The sequence below is a fragment of the Adiantum capillus-veneris genome, chromosome 2, assembly GCF_014529385.1.
Source record: "Adiantum capillus-veneris isolate H3 chromosome 2, ASM1452938v2, whole genome shotgun sequence".
Classification (NCBI taxonomy): domain Eukaryota; kingdom Viridiplantae; phylum Streptophyta; class Polypodiopsida; order Polypodiales; family Pteridaceae; genus Adiantum; species Adiantum capillus-veneris.
The window spans coordinates 137,410,279-137,434,670 of NC_140932.1; the positions used below are offsets into that span (position 1 = coordinate 137,410,279).

The window sequence follows — 24,392 nt, forward strand, 5'->3', positions numbered from 1 at the left end:
TGAGAGCTAGCAGGGAATGAGGATAGATTGAGAGGAAGAAGAGGTATCTTACAAGAAAGAAGTATTCTCCTCACATAATCACTCTAATAGGATAACTTAGCTTAGGAATTAGCATGGTAGAGGAGATGAGCGTGACATTGAAGCTTGGCTCTTGGTTGGATTTGCATTCCATAGCCAAGAGTTGTTGGTGTAGGCCTCTACTTCTCAATGCTTGGAGAAGGAGATGGAGTCTTCTTGCACACATGAGTTGTGTGTGTGTGTAGCAATGAGCTGTGTAAAATGCATCCTCCTCTCTCATCTTGGTCGACCCCTCTTGCTGTTTGCTCATGCTGGCATCTTATTGGCTCTTGCAAAACTTAGCCAATGACAATTTAGAAGCATAATTTCTAGCCTTATGACATGTGTTCCCCTTTCCCCTTTTGTGAGAGCTTTAGGTAATTAAATAATTCACTTAAACTCTCATTGGACCTCTTAGTCTTCTGGCCAATAGGAATCAAGCAAGCCATTGGGCTGTTGAATGCTCGTTGGACCCCTTGGTAGACTGCCCAATTGTCTTCTAGGGAGCTTAATTTCTATTGGTTCTTTTATCAAGCATTTTTATATTGATCAGACTAATTTTACTCTATAGCCTAATTCTCATTGGTCACCTCTATGGCCATCCAATAGGATTGGAGGGGAGGTTGGGGGCAACTAGCCTAGGAGCCTGAGATGTGTCCAATATTCCCTTTGTGTAAATGGGGAGCCTTGGGGTGTGTGTGTGTGTGTGTTTCTCTCTCATCCCCTACAATAAGGGCTTGCCCCCTCCTTCCTAGGGATGTGGGAAGACTTTTTAGTCTTCCCATGACCATCCAATTTTCCCCTTGCTTTGGCCATTGGATAAAAGAGTTAGTTTTTGGAACCTTAGCCTATGGAAGTCTTAATGGAGCTTAACTTTAGTTCTTTTAAGCCCCATTGAAGCACATTGGTCTTTTGCAGGTTGTCCCCCTTTGGATCCCTATTTTCCTTCCTTTGGATCCCTAAGAGAGACTGATATGGCCGCCTTACCAATATTCTAGCTTTTACTCCACTGGTACTTTCCCATACTAAATGATCGGTTTATCATGAGAAAATCATTTGGGAGTATTAGATATTAATTTTTATGACATTGCCTCTCTCTTGAAATCATAGTCGTCCTCGACTATGAGGTAGAAAAGATAAAGCCTAGTGATTATTCCATTTGCTAGCGGGTAGAGGATCTCTATTTTACCCTACGATATCATCCCAAAATGGATGACTAGTCCATTTGGTGTTTGAGAGCGTTATAGAGTAGAGAGAGAGAGAGAGAGTACACACGATATACGTGGTTCACCCAATGTGGGCTACGTCCACGGGAAAGCAGCCACTCGATGGCTTTAGTACTTCAAAACAAGAAGTAGTTTACAAAGGGATTATACCCTTAATGGAGCTCCCGCCTTGCTTCACTCTCACCACCTCACACTCACCTTGTTGCATCAACTTCACACTATTAAATGTGTGTAGAAATGGCCTCCTTTTATAGGCCAAAAGGGCTGCCCTCTCTTATGAGAGACAGCCATGTGTAGCCGCCCTTGTGCGAATAAGTCCAAATCGGACCCTCCAATCCGCCCATGTGTGGCCGCCCTTGAGAAGACAAGTCCGCTTTTGAATTCGGCCACCGGCCATTGACTTCCGACCACCGACCATTGACTACCGGCCACCGGCCAACTGGGTTGTTTTCTGACCACTTTCCGGCCGCCGTCCGGCCATAATATTCCGGTGAAAAAGAATATTCCGGCAAAAAAAAGTCTCGGGGGCCTCCGCCCCCGAGGCCTTTAAAGTTGCCCCTAATTCTTGTCCGTGAAAATTTTGGTTTCCGGTGAGTGATTTTCCTTCACGCACGATGGCTTCTCCTTATAATGGGGGCCTTACAAATGTGCGCTTTTACCACAGAAAATTACAAGGGTAAATCAGGCTCCATACTTAACAATCTCCCACTTGGAGACTGATCTCCAAACCAAATCTGTGACTGCTTTCCATTCTGGCTTCTTATCCTTGAATGCCGATTGAAGATGAGCAAAAGCTCAACTTCTCCTTGTTGACCACCTTTGTAAACATGTCTGCAGGATTTTCACTTGTATGCACCTTTCCTAGCTTTAGTTGTCCCTCTTCCAAAAGAGTGCGTATGAAGTGATATCTCACCTCAATGTGCTTTGTCCTTGAATGAAAGGCTGAGTTCTTCGCAAGATGGATAGCGCTTTAGCTATCACTGTACAAGACACAATTGTCTTGTTTGAATCCAAGCTCTTCTAAGAATCTGTGAAGCCACATAATTTCTTTGCTTGCCTCCGTCATTGCTACATACTCTGCTTCCGTGGTAGAAAGTGAAACCACTTTCTGCAGCTTTGAAGCCCAATTTATTGCTGTGCCTCCAACCATGAACACATAGCCAGTAGTGCTCCTTCGAGTATCTTTGTCACCTGCCATATCTGCATCAGCATACCCTTCTAGAAAAATATCAGTTCCTCCAAAATACAAAGCATTTGTTGTTGTCCCTTTTAGATACTTAAGTATCCCCTTCACAGCTTGCCAATGCTCTTTACCTGGGTTGTCCATGAACCTACTCACAACTCCCACTGCATGTGCAATGTCTGGCCTTGTCCAGACCATAGCATACATTAGAGAACCTACCGCTGCAGCATATGGAACTTTAGACATATAGGCTATCTCCTCTTGTGTCTTTGGACACATATCCTTCGTTAGTTTAAAATGACTAGCCAAAGGTGTAGAAACTGGTTTTGCATTTTGGATTGCGAACCTTTCTAGAACCTTCTTGATGTAATCTTCTTGAGATAGCTTTATTGTCTTCTTCATCCTGTCCCTTGATATTTTCATACCAAGTATCCTCTTTGCAGCACCTAAATCTTTCATTGAAAAAGATTTGGACAGCTCCTCTTTTAGGTCTTTGATGTTCTGCATGTTAGCACTTGCAATCAACATGTCATCAACATACAACATTAGGATGATGAATTTCCCATCTCCCAAATTCTCCGTGTAGACGCAGTGATCCGAGTTGCATCTTGTGAATCCATGATCCAACATCCATCGATCAAACTTCAAGTACCATTGTCTTGATGCTTGCTTTAAACCATACAAGCTCTTCTTTAATCTGCAAACCATTTTCTCCTTACCTTTTACTTCATACCCCTTTGGTTGAAGCATGTAGATTTCCTCCTCTAAGTCACTGTGAGGGAATGCCGTATTTACATCCATTTGCTCGAGATTTAGATCATGAGCAGCCACAAGGCTTAAGACAAGCCTAATTGAGTTCATAATTACAACAGAAAAAAATATTTCATTGAAGTCAATACCTTTCTTTTGAGAAAAAACTTTTACCACAAGCCTAGACTTGTACCTTTTCTTCCCACCTTCTTCTTCCTTTAGCTTGTACACCCATTTGTTTTGAAGTGCCCGCTTACCTTTAGGCAACTCAACCAACTCCCATGTTTGGTTGCGATGTAGTGAGTCCATCTCCACTTGCATGCTCTTCGTCCATTCTTCTTTGGATTCATGTTGCATAGCTTCTTCATATGATTCCGGCTCTCCAGAATCTGAGATCAAGAGATGGTTGAAGGAAGGAACAAACCTTTTTGGAGGTCTACTTGCTCTTGTAGATCTTCGGGGAATAGGTTGAGGTTCCTCATTTGGTTGACGTTGTTGCACATTGTCACCGTTTGCAGTCCTTGAGTCTCCACCGTCCTCAAGCTCCATGTACTCATCACCTGTTTCTTTTGTTTGTTTTCTTTCCAAGTAATCTTTGTACATATTTTGTTCGTTAAAAATTACATCCCTACTCCTTAAGATTTTACCATCTTCAGGATTCCATAGGCGATACCCAAAGTCTCCTTCTCCATAGCCAATGAAGAAACACTTTTTGGACTTTGCATCTAACTTTGATCTTAGGCTTCTATCTATGTGCATGAAAGCCTCACACCCAAACACTTTGAGAAATGCATAATTCACCGGTTTACCTGTCCATGCCTCTTCTGGAACTCCCCCATCCAATGCCGTTGAGGGTGACCGATTGATTAAGTACACAGACGTACTTACAGCTTCCGCCCAAAGCTCAAGCGGTAGGCCTGCATGTAGCCGCATGCTTCATGCTCGTTCCATGATTGTCCTGTTCATCCTTTCCGAAATCCCATTTTGTTGAGGTGTCCTTGGGGTTGTCCTTTGCCTCCGAATTCCATTGCTAGCACAAAAGCTTTCAAAAGCTTGGCTGCAATATTCGCCTCCATTGTCGGATCTGAGGCATTTAACCTTGGTACCTGTTTCATTCTCCACAAAGGCTTTCCACCTTTGAAATATGGAAAATACATCGGATTTATTCTTCATGACATAAACCCATGTTTTTTTAGTCGCATCGTCTATGAATGTTACATAGTACAATGAGCCACCAAGTGATGTTGTACTTGCAGGACCCCAAACATCAGAATGAACCAACTCAAGTTTTTTATTTTTTCTTTCATTTCCTGATTTTTGAAATTTTACCCTCTTTTGTTAACCATAAACACAATCTTCACAGAACTCTAAGTCCACTTCTTTCAAACCTGGTAGAAGCTTCTTTGTTTGAAGGATTTGCATTTCTTTGGCACTCATATGCCCAAGTCGGTAGTGCCACACCGCACTGTCAACTTCTGTAGTTGCTGCACAAGCTAAAGGTTGCGTGCTAACAGTACACAAGTAAAGTGTACCGACTTTTTCACCCTTGGCAACCACGAAAGATCCCTTTGAGATCTTCCACCGTTTGTTTCCGAATGCAGTGTTGTGACCTTCATTGTCCAATTGTCCTGTAGAGATCAAATTTCTGCGAAGAGAAGGAACATGCCTAACATCTTTAAGCTTCCATTCATTTCCGTTAGCAGTTTTGACAGAAACTGTACCTTTGCCGACAATCTCACAAGCTTCATCATCTCCCAAGTATACATACCCAAAATTACCTTTGGTGTAGTCTTGGAAATGTTGCTTGTGTGGTGTCGCATGGAATGAAGCCCCGGAATCTACTATCCAGGAATTAGACACATTGTCTAATGAGAGAATTAGAGCATCTTGCTCTACTTTACCTGCCACATTGGCCTCCGATGTTGGCTTGTTGTCTCAGAATCTGTCTCCTTCTTCTTCTTGGACCATCAATCCTTCTTGACGTGGCCCTTCTTGCGGCAGTTCCAACATTCAAGAACTGACTTTGTGCGTGACTTGCTCCGCCTTGAGCGATCACGACCCTTTTGGTTTTTGAACCTCTCCTTAAGCCGTCCTCTTGTTTCCACTGATAGTGCAACACTTGATGATTCTCCTGTGCTTCTCCTTCGCATTTCCTCGCTTAGGAGAACACCCACAACATCATCAAACTTAAGAGTATTTGTGCCAGAGATAGAATTACTTACACCCATTACAAGGCTGTCCCAACTATCCGGTAGAGATGATAGTATAAGGAGAGCTCGCACTTCGTCATCAAAATTGATTTTCACTGATCGAAGTTGACTTATGTTTGTGTTAAAGTCATTTAGGTGTTCTGCAACTGAACCATTCTCTGCCATCTTTAGATTGAACAAGCGCTTCATAAGAAATACCTTATTGGATGCCGATGGTTTCTCGTAGAAGTCGTCAAGTGACTTCATCAAGTCCTCCGTGGTCTTCATCTCTGAAACATTGAAGGCCACCGTTGACGCCAAGATTAACCGGATTGTTCCCAGTGCCTTTCGATCAAGGACAATCCATGCTTCATTTGCCATTGTTGCGAGCTTCTTCGCAAGACCGCCTAGTGGCAAATAGAGGTCCTTCTGGTAGAGATAGTCTTCAATCTGCATCTTCCAATGTTGGTAGTTTTTGTCGTTGAACTTCTCAATCTTGAGCTTCCCTTCCTCCGCCATAACTCCCACTCAATTCTAGGAATCCTTTCCTTGAGATAATTTAGCTACGAGCAAACCTTGCTCTGATACCAGTTGTTAGGAAATAAGACGTAGCTAAATAGATAATTGAGTAGATTACTTAATGGAGAGAGACAGATTTATATACACGAGATTATAGAGTAGAGAGAGAGAGAGAGAGTACACACGATATTCGTGGTTCACCCAATGTGGGCTACGTCCACGGGAAAGCAGCCACTCAATGGCTTTAGTACTTCAAAACAAGAAGTAGTTTACAAAGGGATTATACCCTTAATGGAGCTCCCGCCTTGCTTCACTCTCACCACCTCACACTCACCTTGTTGCATCAACTTCACACTATTAAATGTGTGTAGAAATGGCCTCCTTTGATAGGCCAAAAGGGCTGCCCTCTCTTATAAGAGACAGCCATGTGTAGCCGCCCTTGTGCGAATAAGTCCAAATCGGACCCTCCAATCCGCCCATGTGTGGCCGCCCTTGAGAAAACAAGTCCGCTTTTCAATTCGGCCACCGGCCATTGAATTCGACCACCGGCCACCGGCCATTGACGGAATCCGACCACCGGCCATCGGCCATTGACTACCGGCCACCGGCAAACCAACCGGTTGTTTTCCGACCACTTTTCGGCCGCCGTCCGGCCATAATATTCCGACGAAAAAGAATATTCCGATGAAAAAAAGTCTCGGGGGCCTCCGCCTCCGAGGCCTTTAAAGTTTCCCCTGATTCTTGTCCGTGAAAATTTTGGTTTCCGGTGAGTGATTTTCCTTCATGCACGATGGCTTCTCCTCATAATGGGGGCCTTACAAATGTGCGCTTTTACCACAGAAAATTACAAGGGTAAATCAGGCTCCATACTTAACACTATTCCCACCAAACTGGTTAGAATTGCAAACTTTTGTCCTGCTGCAGTCTTCATAGAGTTGTTTCATAGCTACAATATCCGTGTTACGAAAACTATGTTCATGTGCAAGTCATTTCAGCAGTCATCCTGTGACAAACTTCTTGATAGAGGATGGTATGTAAAGGAAGAGATTGGCTTACAGTGCGAGGTCGCGCTTGATACTCTAGTTGTCAAGTACATGATTGCAAGCCAATCACTGTTACTCTCCTTTTGGTATATGCGATCATAAATGCTCAATGGTAAGTACATTCCTATGGACCAAGTTTCTGCAGGTTTGGAAGATAATCCTGCTGTGGATGTGGAAGTGATTGATAAAGAGCATGGCCTAATGTTGGTGGTTACAATAAGGGAGCTATGCAGTCTTCTGTAGTTGCGGCATGACTTAATTGAAGAGTCAATGGACAGGGACCTATCAGATTTTTTCTTTTTCCTAGCTAGTCGTAAGGTGATGCGGCGAAGGGAAAAAGATATTTTGTGCAAAGAGTTGGATGGTCGGGTTGAAATAGTGTCAATGTAACAGAGATTCTTGTGAACCCAAGTGTATACGAATGACTTTCAATACATGAAGTTTTTTGAGCTCATTTGTCAATTATGCCCTGTGAATATAAGTGTGCTTGAAATACATTTCTTTAGCATGTCAAATCTCTCTCTCTCTCTCTCTCTCTCTCTCTCAATGTTAGACAAGACAAAGACATGATAGAAGAGTCATCTTAATTTATTAGAAAGTACAAACTCGTTCGTGAACAATGACCGAGATACAATTTCTGTAAGTATGGAATCAGAATGTCTTCAAGGTAAAAATCAAAGGAATGCCCCTCGAAAGAAGGTGGTGAGATAGTTGTTCCCGGTGGATTTAGTTCTCCCTTTTCAGGAGTATCATCAATCAGTAGTGTATTAGTTGCATCAAAGGGTACACCAATTTGGCTAAATGGTTTGTACAAATTAGGTAAATGTGGTTTTTTAGGGTGGTAGTGGCCCTCAATGGTAACACATTTTCTTTGATCATACAAAAAGGCAAAATCTGACGTGTGAGCGCCGCATACACCGCAAACTATTGTAACTAGTGGCGACAAGTTTTGCCTTTGCATTGAAGACCATATGGCAACTCTGAAGCGCGAAAGAAGAAACTGAATAAATTCCTTGGCTCCTCGAACCACGACTTGACAAGTTCCCATCCGAAACGTTTGCAAATCCTCAAAGGGTTCTGTGTCACCGAGAGGCACACGCATCAGCAGCAATCCATTGAGGTCCAAGATAATCAACCTCTGTAAAAGTTGACAAGTACATATAAGTAGTTAAAAGATGAACATATTTTTCCATACTTGAATAGACATTACCGGAACAACCGTATCTACAGGTAGCAAGGGTCCATACTGGGTCTCTGTAGTGTTGTTGTCGTTGTTGCTCTCCTTTGCTTTAGCTTCATCATTTACATCTTCATAGTCATCATTCACATCTTCATCAAGGGTCTCCCCCATGGCTCTTTCTGCCTCATTCAAGGTTTCCTCCAAGGTCTTTTCCTCTACCTCGGTTGACCGGCTTGCATCATCCATCCTTGCCTCATCCATATCAGTTTGCTCATCCCTAGGCCTGCTTTCCTCATCCATATCCTTTTTCTCATCCATTGGCCTGCTTTCCTCATCTTGGGTTTCATCCATAGGCTCTTTTGGCTCCTCCACTGGCTGACTTGGCTCTTTCATTGTCTCCTCCATAAGCCCCTCTGGTTGTACACTAGCACCTTCCATATGCTCATTTGACCTTTCCTCATCCTCGGCTCTTTCATCTTCAGCTGATATGACCCCCTCGGCTCGTTGTGATTCCACTGTATTGGATGCAAGGGTTTGTCATGGTGGCACGTCATGTATTGTCATATCAATTGTGCGGTCGTCCAAGCCGCTATCTTCAGGTTCTTTGGGGCTCGACATAGTAAGCATGTGTTGTATTAAACTTACCCGGTATCTTTGCAAATAATCATATGTGTAGTTTTTTAAAGCACTCTGCAAAATTGAAAGACCACATGGTGAGAATTCTTGTATAAACTAAACCAAAACTGAATGAATGCATTGCCAAATGGTTACCTTAGTCATGAAAGGTTTTAATGCAAAGTAGCTTGCAGGACATATTCTGCATGGAGAAGACATCTCCAGCCGCAAGAATTTCCATCGGTTTGATTTGGGACAGGTACATCTTTGATTGGGGCCTTGTATAGTTAATGCCTTCCACATAGCTTGCCATAGGCAAGCAACAACCTCTTTATACAACTGCACAAAGCAGTATCAAGATGTTAGCTTGAGGCTTCAAATTTACATGGATATCTATAATAAAAACTTTCTGATACATAACACTTACAGCCTAATTTCAGGGTGGGTTCCTTTTATTGAATTGAACACCCACACTGCTGGTTGGTCAACATCAAGGCATATGAGACTCCAATGGTGGTTGTTCTCATATGGAAAGATGATGACAGTTACTTCCAGCATAGCACAGTGGAGAAACCAACTCTCAAAGGTCCCAGATGGACTGTTCTTCTGTCTAATAATCACTGACATTTGTGGATCAAGAAGAAACACCTCCGTGTGGGTGTGCGGTGGGAGTTGACTTTTGATCAAGCTGCAGAGAGTATACGTGAGTTAGTAAACCTATTATCTGAGTTTTCAAAGTTAGAAGATAGTAACACTTACTTAAGACAAGCATAGATAATTGTGTCTGAGATCTGAGCATCTGGATTCAGCAATAAATTAATATCCACTTTTTCCAGAGCTAGCTTTCTGGCTCCATCTACAAATGGTATCTCTGCAAGCAAACCATCCTTCATTGAAAGTAGAGTTTCTTGATTGCTTGCCTCTATGGACAGGGTCACATTGCATTCTGTTTGCCTCTGGGACTCCACTGCTACTTTTTCTTTCTCCTTAAGCTCTGCTTCCCTCATGTCCTCTGTTTGGCGAGCAACAGTCTCTGCCCTTCCCCTTGTATTCACATCATGTGTGACATCTACAACTGTGAGTTGTGGCAATAGCTGGGTATAACAAAATTTCCCTCATTTTCTTATCCCTGCAGACATTGGGGACCAATAGTTTGTCATACCTCCACCTTATTCTTTTTAGTGTCTCACTATCTTTGTCCATTACAGTAACCCTGTGGGCATGGGCTGCTACAATGGTGATGTCGCTGAAGTACTCGAGTAGGAAGTCCTCTGCTGCTTCTTGTAGAGCCATCAAAGCCACCACCTTCCACCTTTTAGTGCCCCAGGTAGCTTCTTCACATATGGACCTCACCATCCTCTGAAAGGACAGCTTTAGTATGCACAAATCTACAAATTTCTATGCCTTTCTGATTTCTCTGAAAAGTTCCATGCACCTTTGTAACTTCTTCACCCTTGGACCTTTCAAAATTTTATTTGGTTTTCCAGGTCTCTTCTTTGGGGTTGCAGATCTGCTACTTGCCTTAGCTGCTAATCCTAGTCCCTTGCCTGCCTTCCTTGCAGTTGCTTTTGTTCTATCCATTTCACTGTATAAAAATAGAGGACTCTCTCTCTCTCTCTCTCTCTCTCTATCTATCTATCTATCTATCACCTCAAGAAGAAAAGCCACTTAAGGAGGATGCAAGTCCACCCAACAAATAGGGACACATGATCTATGAGACCAACTCACGCTTGCGAATAAGCTTTTGGAATTGTAACGGGTATCCATGGAATGCAGGAATTGGCATTGATGAGCTTACCAATGGCTCCGATGTGATACTTCTTGTCGAAACATGGGAGCATGATGCGCAACGAATTCTTGGATTTGACAAATACGATGTGCATTCTTTGATGTGGGCCAAAAATGCAAAGCAACGAAGAGGCCAAGGAGGCGTAGCATGTATGACCAAAAAGGGTTTGAAAGATGTTTCCATTGTCAAAGAAGATAAGTATAAACGCTACTTATGGCTGAAAATCAGCCCACCAAATGGTCAAGTCATGTTTGTGGCCGATTGCTACATTCCTCACTATGACTCCAACTTTTATGCTTGCTTGAATATGGATAGAGATCAGCCCTTTGTTGAACTAGAGGAAGAAATTGCTCATTACAAAGATCAAGGTGAAGTCATTGTTTTTGGAGACATGAATGCTCGCACAAATATGCTACAACACGACACACAACAAGTAGACATGCCGCATGTCTCAAGAAGAATGGATGACTCATACATGTATAATCGAAGTTCTAATGATGCAAAAGAAGTGGATCACTATGGAAAGTTACTTCTACATATGTGCAATAGTACCGGAATGCTCATTGCAAATGGTGTATCTCTATGGCAAGGCACCAATGACTTTACATGTAGAAAGCACAACGGTGCTAGCGTGATTGACTATATGTTGTTCTCGGAAGCCACTCTAGAATGCATACAAAGCTTTACACTTGGTGAATGGAATCCGGAATCGGATCATAGGATGTTATGTATTGACCTCAAGTGTGGTAAACGGCCCAAGCATGTAGCTTCCAATCATGATGTGAATCATTTGTACCTACGTCTAGACTTCAAACGACCAAATGTTAAGTATGATAGAGCATCAAGAGAGCCCAACATTAGAATGCAAGTGGAAAGTTTTCAAAGAAGTAATTTTCTCTTGTGCGAAGGAATGCTTTTCGGTGAAACACATGTCTTGCAAAAGGTCTAAGAAGGGTAGCTTAAGAAGAAATGGTTTGACATGGAATGTAGTCAAGCCCGAAAACACTTGCTAAGATTGGATGCAATCAAAGACAAGGAAGTTTACTTGGAATGTTCACACACATACAAAGCACTTGTTCAAAAGAAGAGGAGAAGGTGGGAAGTCGAAAAACAACTTCTTTTAGCACAAGAGAAAGCACATGCATGTGGCAAGTTTTGGCAAAATCTAAAAGGCAAGCGCGTTGAGAGCTTTGGTGACTTGACTCTTGAGGATATGTATATGCATTTTGAGAATCTCTATGAGCAACCCAATGTTGATAAGATGGAGTGTTGTAGCTCCCTTCCGTTTATGTCTCCCTTCTTTACCATTGAAGATGTATGTCGCGCGCTTGAGAAACTTGCTACTCGTAAGGCAGGTGACCTTCAAGGTGTCAAGGCTGAAATGATTAAATGGACAAGCAAGAAAACACGATATTGGATATGCGATATGTTTAACCTTGCACTTGAGTATATCATGCCTCATGATTGGAGTGCAAATTGGATCAAACCTTTGCACAAAGGAGGAGATGTAAACAATGTGAACAACTATCGCACTATAATGGTTGTTTCTTTAATGGCAAAGTTATTTGGATGTATCATGGAGATGAAGATAAGTGAATGGGCTGAAAAGAATGGCAAACGTGCACTTGGCCAAGCAGGTTTTCGAAAGCATCATAGCACTATTGATCACCTTGTTACTCTTTGAGTTCTTATGGAAGCGTCTCGATTGAAAGGAAAAAAGTTGTATTGTTGCTTTGTGGATTTCAAGAAAGCTTTTGACATGGTACCGCGAGGAAATCTTTGGAGACGTATGCAAAGCCTTCAAGTGCCGAGAGAATTTATGCATGCAGTCTTTCGCATCTACCAAAAAGTGATATGTCGATTACGTATGGGAGATGGAATTTCAGAATTTTTTGCAAGCACTATTGGTGTCAAACAAGGATGCCCACTTTCCCCAACCCTCTTTGGGCTACTCATTGATGAATTGGAATGCATGGTTCTTGACTTTATGCAGCAAGAAGGCATAGAAGAGGTTAAGATTGGAAATGCGGTGATCATGCTTTTGCTTTATGCCGATGATGTAGTGCTCTTGGCACATACCTTAGAAGATGCACAAAAGCTTATGAGTGTCTTGGAACGCTTTTGCCTACATAGCGGGCTGATCGTGAATGGATCCAAAACCAAGGTTATGCTTGTAAAGACCCTCAATGATGAAAATCCATGCATTGTATATAACAATGAGAAACTTGAAGTGGTAGATCACTTCAAGTACCTTGGCCTTGAGGTTCCATCCAATCATAAATGGAAGGATTGTGCAATGCGTCGCTTGGAAGCCGGAAAGAGGGCCTATTATGCATTTGAGAACATGTGAAATGCAGGAGAGATCAAGTGTTGGGCTCTCAAAAAGTACCTCTTTGACACATTGGTGACACCGGTGCTTCTTTATGGAGTGGAGGTGTGGGGTGGAAGCATCAGGAAATCTACTTGGAAAGAGTTTGAGAATGTCCAAAAGCGTTTTCTCACCAACTTTCTCCAAGTCAAGACACAAACACCCTACATGCTCTTACTTCTTGAGTCCGGATTGCTTCCCACTGAGGTCTTGGGCATGCAAAGGGTTGTGGAGTACATGCGTAAGACACAACGTAGCCCTTTGCATCGACTTCCTAGAATCGCATATGAAGCAAGTCAAATGGTTCAAAAGACATGCAAGAGCAAAATACTAAGTTCGGGGTGGATGCTTGATATCAAGAAATGGTTTGGAAGATGGGATGCATGTCACTTGGTCAAGGATGCGTCGATCGACTCCCAAGTTAATGAGGCCTTCTTACAACGCCAATGTATCATGGCTTGGGAGAAATCCGGAGGTTCTCGCTTCAGCCATTACACCACACACGTTGCCCCAAACTACAAATCTCTCTTCTTCTCGGAACGAGGTAACCGAACCCATTCCTACATCCTTGAGCCCATCCCGTTGAGTGCGATCCGCACCATTGCCTCCATTCGTCTTAGCTCCCATTCTCTACGCTGCGAGACAGGACGTTGGGGCACTGGCGAGGAGTGTCATCGACTTTGCACCTTATGCCCTCGTCAAGTGCGAGAGAGTGAGTACCACACACTACTTGAGTGCTCAGCTTTTGACCACATTAGGTCCTCTTTTCTCCATATATTCAGCCATTATCTCTCCCTACATACCTTCCTCTCCCAACCACGATGTGGACTCTCTATTGCGACGCTCATTTCAGCCATTTTTGAGCATCGAGAGTCACTTATGAACTCCACTCACACCACGTGACATGTTCATTTGGTCCCATAGGTCATATTTGACCTCCCAGGACGATAATAGAATTATCTATCTATCTATCTATCTCCTTTCTATAGCTTAGCATATTTAAAGAGAGAGAGAGAGAGAGAGTGAGAGACTCCCATTACTAACGGCGCGCGTGGAGCATGTTTTGACCCCAAAAAACACCTCCGTGCGCCGTTAGTATAAGGGTACAGAAAGACTCTCTCTCTCTCCTTCCCCATTCTCTACACTTTCTTCCTCTCTCTATAACACACACCCACATACACAGACAAACACACACACTCGTGGATACACTCCATCTCTCTCACTGGTGGATGCACAGTACTAAAGGCGCGCAAAGAGACATGCAAACCGGATGTGCCTCTCTACGCGCGCCTTTAGTAGAGAGAGAGAGAGAGAGAGAGAGAGAGAGAGAGAGAGAGGCTCTGTGTGTGTGTGTGTGTTGTATTTGTGTGTGTGTGTGTGCGTGTGTGTGTGTGTGTGTATGTTATATTTGTGTCTCTGTGTGTTTGTGTGTGTGTGTGTGTTTGTGTGTGTGTGTGTGTGTGTGTGTGTGTGTTGTATTTGTGTGTGTTTGTGAGTGTATGTGTGTGTTGTATTTGTGTGTGTGTTTGTGAGTGTATGTGTGTGTTGTTTGTTAAGACAAAGCTAGATATGGAATATACTCTTACAGAAACAGAGAGAGAGATAGAGGGAAAGGTAGAGGGACATTTCAGAAGCAGAGGGAGAGAGAGGAAGAGAGAGGGAGAGGGCCAAACCTTCTAAGAACGCAGACCTGCGTTATGTCAAAGATGGGTCGACTTTTTGTCGGAGACGCAAACGACAGCTCTCTCTCTCTTTCTCTCACTCTCTTTGACGCGGTGTGGTTTTTCTCTCTCATGTCATTTATATGTGACGTACAAAAGTATACGGGCTCAATAATGACTGCACGTGCGACAACATGCAATTATATTCTATTTTATAGTAACACGTGGGGCGCTGCTGTGTGTATCCGTTATAAGTGTGATTTTGAGAGAGAGAAAGAGAGAGAACCATAGAAAGAGAGAGAGAGAGAGAGAGAGAGAGAGAGAGAGAGAGAGAAAGAGAGTGAGTGAGTGAGTGAGAGAGAGAGAGAGAGAGAGAGAGAGAGAGAGAGAGAGCCTCATGAGGAATCCCTAACCGGCCCGAGCAAATACTTCCTAGCGAACAGGAAACCGAGCGAATATACAATAAAAAAGAGCATATGAACATTGCAATAGTTCAGATATTGAACGTAGAATAGCAAAATGAACTGGTCATATCTTAATTTTTTCAAATAACGAAATGAGGAATCCCAAAACCTGAGTGAGTTATCACGAGCGATCCCAAAAACCGAGAAAAATAGAAAAAATAATACGTAGGAAGTCATGATCAAACTTAGGAATAATGAGGGTGAAGGAAGATGAGGTAAGAAAGAAGTTACAAGGTTGAAATTCTCATCTTAGAGTATCTCTTATGATTTAGAAGGAGAAATACATTGGCCTCTTAAGCTTGATGACAATGTGCTCTTTCCAGTACAATCATAACCATATTCACATGAGAGCTTAAACCATGTGGAAGTGTTAGTTCGTTCATATATCTTTTCACGTTGTTCACTTGGTTCAAATTTGGGACAACCAATTAGGCACTAAAAACCAAACAACACATTTCATACCACCTTTTGTTAACAAGTGTCACTGGACATATTGTATGCCCTTGTCGAAGAGGAAACCTTATGGCAGCTTCTTTTGTAATGATTGAAGGTGTGTTTTGCATTGCTCAAAATGCTCTCTTCTCTCTCTCTCTCTCTCTCTCTCTCTCTATATATATATATATATATATATATATATATATATATATATATATATATATATATATATATATATATATGAAAATTATACATTGAACTACATCATGCCATCTTGGTATCAATTATGTCATAATTGTGCCATAAACTGCAAACATCACTCCCTAAACTTTACATTAGAGACAGTGATACAATCCTCCATCGTCTTTTTCTTAATGATCTCTCTCTCTCTCTCTCTCTCTCTCTCTCTCTCTCTCTCTCTCTCTCTCTCTCTCTCTCTCTCTCTCTCTCTCTCTCTTTGTGTGGTAAAGAGGTTATGTATACTATTCACAAAATGGCATTCTCATCATAATGAAAAGGTTTTTGTGATGATGCATGCCATACAAGTTGGAAGCTTCATAGCATATCATTCTATTTTTGAGTCAAATAGATAAATGACATATTATATTGGCCAAGATGGGCTTATTGGTATTAAGGGCGAACATGTGGGCCTTGATAACTATTACACCTTAACTTGAACGCATAAGAAACATGAAATCTTGTAGACAAATTTGATGATGGAATACCCTACTGGTTGATGACGTTTTTTGAAGCTGTCAGGGATAGAACTGCAAAGGCCCAAAGCGTTGGATGATTTGAGGAGGTTGTAACATCCATTGTTAGCCATAGGGGTGGGGGGTTGGATCCTAGCACATACTCGCTGCAATGGTTGTCGCCTAGCACGTACTCGCTACATTGGTTGTAGATTGCCTAAGTGCCACGGCAAGCAGCCTCAGTAGCCAGCGCCGTCCAAGACCCATCTGCGACCAACATTACCACCACCATCATCACAAGACGGGTAAAACCTCCATAGCCTGAGCCTTCCATCTCTCTCTCTCTCTCTCTCTCTCTCTCTCCCCTAAAGAATCCAACACTTATGCACATTAGTATAGGTTCGTGTGTTTGGAGCCTCTCAAGAACACAATGGAACCACATAGCCAAGACCTCCCAAGGCAAGAGAGGTTTAACTTTTGCAATTCCACCTACTATTGCTTGGCAACTTTTCTTACAAAATAATTGGTGAAGACAAAGAATAGATCATGGAGCTTGTACTTCAACACTTACACTCTCATCATTACCATTAGCTGAAAGAGTCTTCGGGCCTTCAGGAATATGCATTTCCTACGAAGGAGGTGGATTTATGATTGTCATAGGCATAACGATATCATCAGAAAGCCTACCCTGCATCTCTCGATGCTCTTGGCATAATGCATACAACAGTGGACTAAGCAAAGATCACAAGGAGAATTTTGCAGATGGTATTTCTTTTGCAAGGCTTGCTGGAATAGTCCTCTGTATATGCCACACATCCACCACGTAAATACTTGTCCTTCCCCAATAGAAAAGGCCGCATGAGGATTGACTGCACAAAAGGCTACAGTGGTAGCGGCAAGTGTCAATCCACCCTCCACAAATATGGCATGGCATTTGCAGGGTGTTGTCCAAGGTACTTCAGTATTTCGATATTCCTCCCAAACAAGACACATGGGAAAATCAAGCCTAATTACCAACAAGAATCAAAGTGGTCAGCACAACCACATGAGATGCCCGTATATTCAGCTCGGCTTCTCGTATGACGGCCACATTTTTGCTTTGTATTTTGGCAAGCTCTACTTCTTGTGACCACAACGCAGATTTCTTGGCTAGCTCTGCATCTGCTTGAGTCATCTCAGCCTTCCTAGTGTTGTCAAAGATCTTGGCCTCTGCTTGAGCAAGAAGCTCCTTCTGTTTTGCAATCTGAGCATGCTGGAGCGACATACCTTGCTTTCCGCGGCGTTCTGACGTTGCGTGAGACCCTACCACTCCTTGGTGCCGACATCGCCCTTATACTTGGCGTCAGCGAGGGCGATCTTGGCGCTAGTAGCCACGTCGTTTGGCCGAGGAAGGACAAGTACTCGTGGCCTGGGACATTGACGAGCTGCTTGACATTGGCATTGTATATCATGAGGTCGAGTTCATTGAGCTCGAGCCGCACATTCTGGAAGACGGCGACCTTGAATTGTTTGGTGCCTTTGAAGATGTCCTCCATGGTCATGGCTGCGGCGAGGACATTTTGCCTTCGATGATGCCCTTGACAAGGTCATTGACATGGCTGCAATTTTGTTTATGGGGGGTGACGAGGCGGGCGTACTTGATGAGGTCGTCTAGATTGTAGGCTTTGGGCCGATGGTGAAGAGGGCAAGGAAGAAGGAGGGGAGCTTTTCGGCTGATAGGGGTGAGGTCAATGATTCTGCATGTCTGGCCTGGAAGGATTCAGGCTTTCTTGGCCAGCTTCTCTCTCTCTCTCTCTCAAGAAGGCGTGCGCTCCTTGAGAGAGAGAGAGAGAGAGAGAGAGAGAGAGTGTTCTCACTTCTCTGCGCGTGCTCGTACTTGATGAGGTTGTCTAGATTGTAGGCTTTGGGCCGATGGTGAAGACGACGGGGGAGACGAAGTGGAGCTTTTCGGCTGACAGGGGTGAGGTCAATGAGGCTGCATGTCTGGCGTGGAAGGATTCAGGCTTTCTTGGCCAGCTTCTCTCTCTCTCTCTCTCTCTCTCTCTCAAGGAGCGCGCGCCGGCGCGTGCTCCTTGAGAGAGAGAGAGAGAGAGAGAGTTCTCACTTCTCTGTGCGTGCTTCTTGCATGAGAGAGAGAGAGAGAGAGAAGAGAGAGGAGCTCCAACCGTCCAACGTCGAGTAAGATGGACCGGTTCTCTTCGTCAATGAGTGGAAGTTTGTGTCCTCCATCGACAGAAGCTCTGGCGGAGCAGGTGCAGAATCAATTAGCTCAGGTGTACATGGAAGAATTTTCAACACAGTACGAGATAAATGTTTCACTAAATGTGTAACAAAGCCCAGCAGCAGTTTGAGTGGGAGTGAAAGCAGTTGCATATCGCGGTGTGTAGATCGGTATATTAAAAGCAGTTGCATATCGCGGTGTGTAGATCGGTAGATTGTCAGTCGTGCAGTTGTTAGCTCAATTCCCCGCTAATTTATGTTTCTGAGTTGTTAAAATCATACACACCTTGTCGCATTAATAGAAAAGCCTCTTAGGTGTCCAGTTTTATTTGTCTGGACAAAATAACAGCTCAACGACTTTTTGTTCATTTTGTTGAACTGCTCGTACACCATAGTCATTTTTGTACAATCCAAGCAACTCGGACAGTCTTGACTATCACAAAGGGTTTTACCTCATTCAACCAAAAAAAAAAAAAAAAAAAAGAGAGAGAAGAGAGAGATTGTGCATATTCTTGCACGCCGACCCTTCAAAGTAGGACGGAATCTCCACCGACTGTACTGACCTCTTTGCATTGGCTGTTGCAGCATCATCGGACACTACCAGGCATCAGCATGCGGCACGACCGGCCCAGTTCTGGCCAGCGGCAATTCCGTCAACCACGACGGGTAAAAAGTTTATGTGAAAATTACCAAAATACCCCTTAAATTTAAGAACATTCTCAAAATACCCCCTCTAATTTCAAAAATTCCCAAAATACCCTTGTATCTATTTTGGTTGGATATTTCAAGATTTTTTAATCTTTATTCCTTTTTAACAATTGAGATCTGTTTATGGGTGCTTAGCAGGTAATTTGTCACCAATTACCTTGCAGAAAAAAGGTAATTATGTCTAGAAATAATGAAGCAATTCATCTCCAAAGCCTACATAATCAACCCAAATTCTCGATTTAGCATCATTTTAATCTTTAGAGAAATTTAATTTCATAACCACAGGTATTTTGAGAATTTTGGAAAATTTGAAGGGCATTTTGGAAATTTATGACAAAGTAATAGGGGTATTTCGGGAGTTTTTGAAATGTGAGGGGTATTTAGGGAATTTCCACAAATTAAAGGGGTATTTTGGTAATTTTCCCTTTAAATATCTAGCAAGCTGAAAAGACACAATGTCAAGGATTGGCTCCGAGTCATCGCTTCTAAGAAGGATAGAAATGTGTACGAATTGAGATACTTCAATATCGCAAAACAAGAGGAGAAGATTGTTTAACGTCATAGGAAACTATCCAAGAGACCTTAAAGATCTATCTGTTGGACGAACGAGTGCATGCAACACGCGCGCGCGCGAGAGAGAGAGAGAGAGAGAGAGAGAGAGAGAGAGAGAGAGAGAGAGAGAGAGCAATGTTCACGGAAGACTTTTCTAGCAACCAATGGGAAAAAGGAGAGCATTGAAAATCTCTCGATTTGCAGTGAAAATTTTAGGGTTTTTACGATTAAAATCCTCTAGCGTTAGCCGATTAGAAAAGGTAGATAAAGATAAATAAAGGGAGTATAAACTTTGAGCCATATGCTTTGGAATTTTTTTTTCGGTGCAAGGTTAGGTGACCCTCCAAAGTAGCCGAGACTTTTCAATTTTTGTCCGTTAAAGGCTGTTTTTTTGTGGAGAGAGAGAGAGAGAGAGAGAGAGAGTAACAAAAAAAACAGACGTTACATTGTAAAATATTTGGCCGACTCGATGGCAAACTCATTATTTTTGCTATAATCTCACTCTCTTCTCTCTCTAGTAGTGTACTCCACGTGTGCTGCTAGAGAGAGAGAGAGAGAGAGAGAGAGAGAGAGAGAGAGAGAGAGAGAGAGAGAGAGAGAGAGAGATAGATAGATAGATAGATTTTATTATCGTCCTCGGAGGTCAAATATGACCTATGGGACCAAATTTACATGTGATGTAGTATGTGTATGGCTGATGAGTGACTCTCGATGCTCCAAAATTGTAGTGATGAGAGTCGCAATGGAGATCCCACACTTTGGCTAGGAGAGGAAAGTGTGTAGGTCTAAGTTATGGCTGAAAATGTGAGAGAAGCAAGTTCGGATGTGATCAAAAGCTGAGCACTCTAGTAGTGTGTGGTACTCAGACTCTCGAACTTGCAGTGAGCATAATGTGCACAATCGATTTGACTCTTCTCCATTGCCCCAACGCCCTATCTCGCATCGAAGGAAATGGGAGCTAAGCCGAATTGCTACGATAGTGCGTATCATGGACAAGGGAATAGGCTCAAGCATGTAAGTGTGAGTACGGTTTCCTCTCTCAGCGAAGAACATGGTTTTGTAGTTGGGGGCAATATAGGTGGTGTAATGTATGAAGCGTGACTCACCAGATTTCTCCCAAGCCGTAATACATTGGCGTTGTAGAAAAGCTTCATTCACTTGAGAGTCAATTGAAGCATCATGTAGCAAGTGTAATGCATCCCATCTCCCAAACCACTTCTTTATGTCTTGCATCCATCCCGTGCTCAAGATCTTGCTTTTATGCGTCTTTTGAACTTTTTTGCTTGCTTCCCATGCAATTGTAGGAAGTCGATGTGAGGGGTTTTGACGCATCTTTATCATGTACTCCACAACCCTTTCCATGCCCATAAACTCAATTGGAAGAGATCCCGACTCAAGAAGTAGGAGCATATATGGTGTTTGTGTCTTAACTTGGAGAAAGTTTGTAAGAAAACGCTTTTGGACATTCTCAAACTCTTTCCAAGTAGACTTTGAGATGCTCCCGCCCCACACTTCAACTCCATAAAGAAGAACCGGTGTCACCAATGCATCAAAAAGATACTTCCTGAGAACCCAACACTTGATGTTTCCCGCATTACACATGTTCTCAAATGCATAATATGCTCTCTTTCCCGCTTCCAAACGACGCATAGCACATTCATGCCACTTGTGATTGGATGGAACCTCAAGGCCAAGGTACTTAAAGCTCTCAACAACTTCAAGTGTCTCGTTGTTGTACACAATGCATCGCTTCTCCTTATGGTTGGTTATCACAAGCATAACCTTTGTTTTGGATTCATTTACAATCAGCCCACTATGCAAGCAAAAGTTCTCAAGGACAACCATAAGCTTTTGTGCATCTTCTAAAGTGTGTGCTAGAAGCACTACATCATCCGCATACAACAAAAGCATGATTACCGCATTGCAAATAGTGACCTCTTCAATGCCTTCTTCTTGCATAAAGTCAAGTACCATTTGTTCCAATTGATCGATGCATAGACCAAAGAGAGTTGGTGACAATGGACATCCTTGTTTAACCCCAATAGTGCTTACAAAAATTTCTGAAATTTCTCTTCCCATGCGCAATTGACAAATCACCTTCTCATAGATTCGAGAAACCGCAAGCATAAACTCACTTGGAACTTGGAGTTCTTCCATCCTTCTCCACAAATTGTTACGTGGAATCATATCAAAGGCTTTCTTAAAGTCCACAAAACAACAATACAATCGCTTGCCTTTCAACCGACTTTCCTCCATGAGAACACGAAGAGTGACAAGATGATCAATGGTGCTATGGCATCGACGAAAACCCGCTTGTCCCTTTGCACGCTTGTCATTCTCTTCAGCCTAATCACTCAATTTCATCTCCATTATGCACCCAAACAACTTTGCCATAAGAGACCCAATCATTATAGTCCGGTAGTTGCTTACATTCTTTATATCCCCTCCTTTATGCAAAGGCTTAACCCAATTAGTACTCCAATCATAAGGCATACCATGTTGAAGTGCAAGGTTGAACATATCACACATCCACTCATGGGTAAAATCTCCCGTCCATTTGATCATCTCTGGCTTGATACCTTGAAGATCTCCCGCTTTGCGAGTGGCCAACTTTTCAAGCCCACCGCATACATCCTCAATAGTAAAAAAAGACGGCATACATGGGAGTGAACCATAAAATGGCATTTTTTCAGTATTTTCTTGCTCATATAATTGCCTACAATGTGTGTACATATCCACTAGACTCAAGTTACCAAAATTCTCAACCCGCTTGCACAATTGATACAAAATCTTTCAATCCTTTCTTAACCATACATGCTAACCCTCCTTGTCCTCTTGGTTGCTTGAGATTCTTTGACCACATCAATGAATGTACATTGTAATCCTCCAAGCCGTTAATCCTTTGTGTATCATGCTCCCAAGTTTCAACAAGAAGTACAACATCGGCTTTGCTTGTTAGTTCATCAATGCCACCCCCCGCATTCCATGGGTATCCATTACAATTCCAAAAGCATATTTTCAATTGTAACTCGGTCTCATAGGTCACGCATCCCTATTTGCTTGAGAGACTTGCCTCCTCCTTGAGAGAGAGAGAGAGAGAGAGAGAGAGAGAGAGAGAGAGAGAGAATAACAAAAAAAATAGACAATATGTTGTAAAATATTAGGCCTTGTTGAAGACAAGCTCATCAGGTTGGAATTCCAACATATTGTCTATTTTTTTTGTTATGCTCTCTCTCTCTCTCTCTCTCTCTCTCTCTCTCTCTCTCTCTCTAATAGTCGAGGGGAAAAAGCTTGAGGACAATAGGGATTGAGAGTATAAAGAGAAAACCCTCAAAATGGGTCCTTACCCTGGATGAGGTGTCATGCTCAAGCAGGTCCAATAGTACTACGAATGAGTATGCCATTGATTTCACCCCCATCTTTCTTTTTATGTTGTTAATGATTAACGAGCTTGCCAACAACAAGGACCCTTATTCTATAAGAAAACCTCTCCTCTTGCCATCGCATTTTGACACTCTCTCTCTCTCTCTCTCTGTGTGTGTGTGTGTGTGTGTGTGTGTGTGTGTGTGTGTGTGTGTGTGTGTGTGTGTGTGTGTGTGTGTGTGTGTGTGTGTGTGTGTGTGTGTCGCTCTCGCTCGCTCGCTCGTTTCCCACGATGTTAAAAATTCTCTTCTTTTTCTTCTAAGTCCTTTACTAATTTTCCCTTTTTGTTTCTCTCTCTCTCTAGCAATCAACACAGACATGGAGTCCTAGATCTAGCAATTTCGTCTAATGAGTAGCAATTTAGAAACTAGCCAACAACTATATGTAAAAGTTTAAAGTGTATCTTATGTAAACAATGTTTGTCACAGATTCAACAAAATCACAGAATCTGTGATTTTGAACAAACACTGGCTGCAGCTCTCTCCGCGTACCTATAGTAAATTTATGACTCTCTCTCTCTCTCTCTCTCTCTCTCTCTCTCTCTCTCTCTCTCTCAATTGTACTTAAGGCGCGCGTAGAGAGTTGTAAAAAGTATGTTTTTGTCTATGCGCACCTTTAGTACAAAGAGACACATACACACACACACACACACACACACACACACACACACACACACACACACACACACACACACACACACACACACACACAGAGAGAGAGAGAGAGAGAGAGAGAGAGAGAGAGAGAGAGAGAGAGAGAGAGAGAGAGAGAGAGACTTGTCATGTTTCTTGATGAATAGGATTAAGGTCCAGTAGGCAGAAGAGGCTGAAACCAGACCCAGAGCTTGTGCGAGGATTTCAGCCTTTGTAGGCTCAGTTGCTTAATGTTTCTGCCAAAAGAACTGTTGACTTTTGTCAGGACATATCTGAAGAAGAGTCAATTGGTGAAGATCAATCAGAGAGGTCACCAGGCCAAGAGGATCCCTCACCCTCTACAATACTTGTCAAGAAAAATACAAGAAGAGGAATATAGACTTCTCAGATGATGCAGATGTGCCAGAAAGCAGTCCCTGTGCAACTAAAGGTAAAGCCAAAGAGGATGTGTCTTCTCTGGAAGACCCAGCTGCAACTGATGAGAGGCTGTTCGATTTTGCATCATCTTGTGGTGCTGGGGACAAATTTGATCTAGTTCATTCTATGTTTAACCCAAAGTTTGACATTGAAGACCTGTTAGCTTAGCACAGTGAATTCTTGCAGTTCTACAGAGTGATGGTGCAGGTAGGGAGGGTTGTTCTGTCCACTATGACTGTTAAATGACT

At 42.7% G+C, this 24,392-nt stretch overlaps 3 pseudogenes; 1 reads left to right on the top strand and 2 right to left on the bottom strand.

Moving 5' to 3' along the window:
* Positions 1 to 16,715: 16,715 nt before the first annotated feature.
* LOC147463715 (cell number regulator 6 pseudogene) lies at positions 16,716 to 17,229 on the bottom strand (annotated as a pseudogene).
* Positions 17,230 to 17,234: 5 nt separating this feature from the next.
* LOC147463716 (flotillin-like protein 3 pseudogene) lies at positions 17,235 to 18,193 on the bottom strand (annotated as a pseudogene).
* Positions 18,194 to 18,354: 161 nt separating this feature from the next.
* On the top strand, positions 18,355 to 18,768 carry LOC147463717 (mitochondrial import inner membrane translocase subunit Tim13 pseudogene; annotated as a pseudogene).
* Positions 18,769 to 24,392: the final 5,624 nt, after the last annotated feature.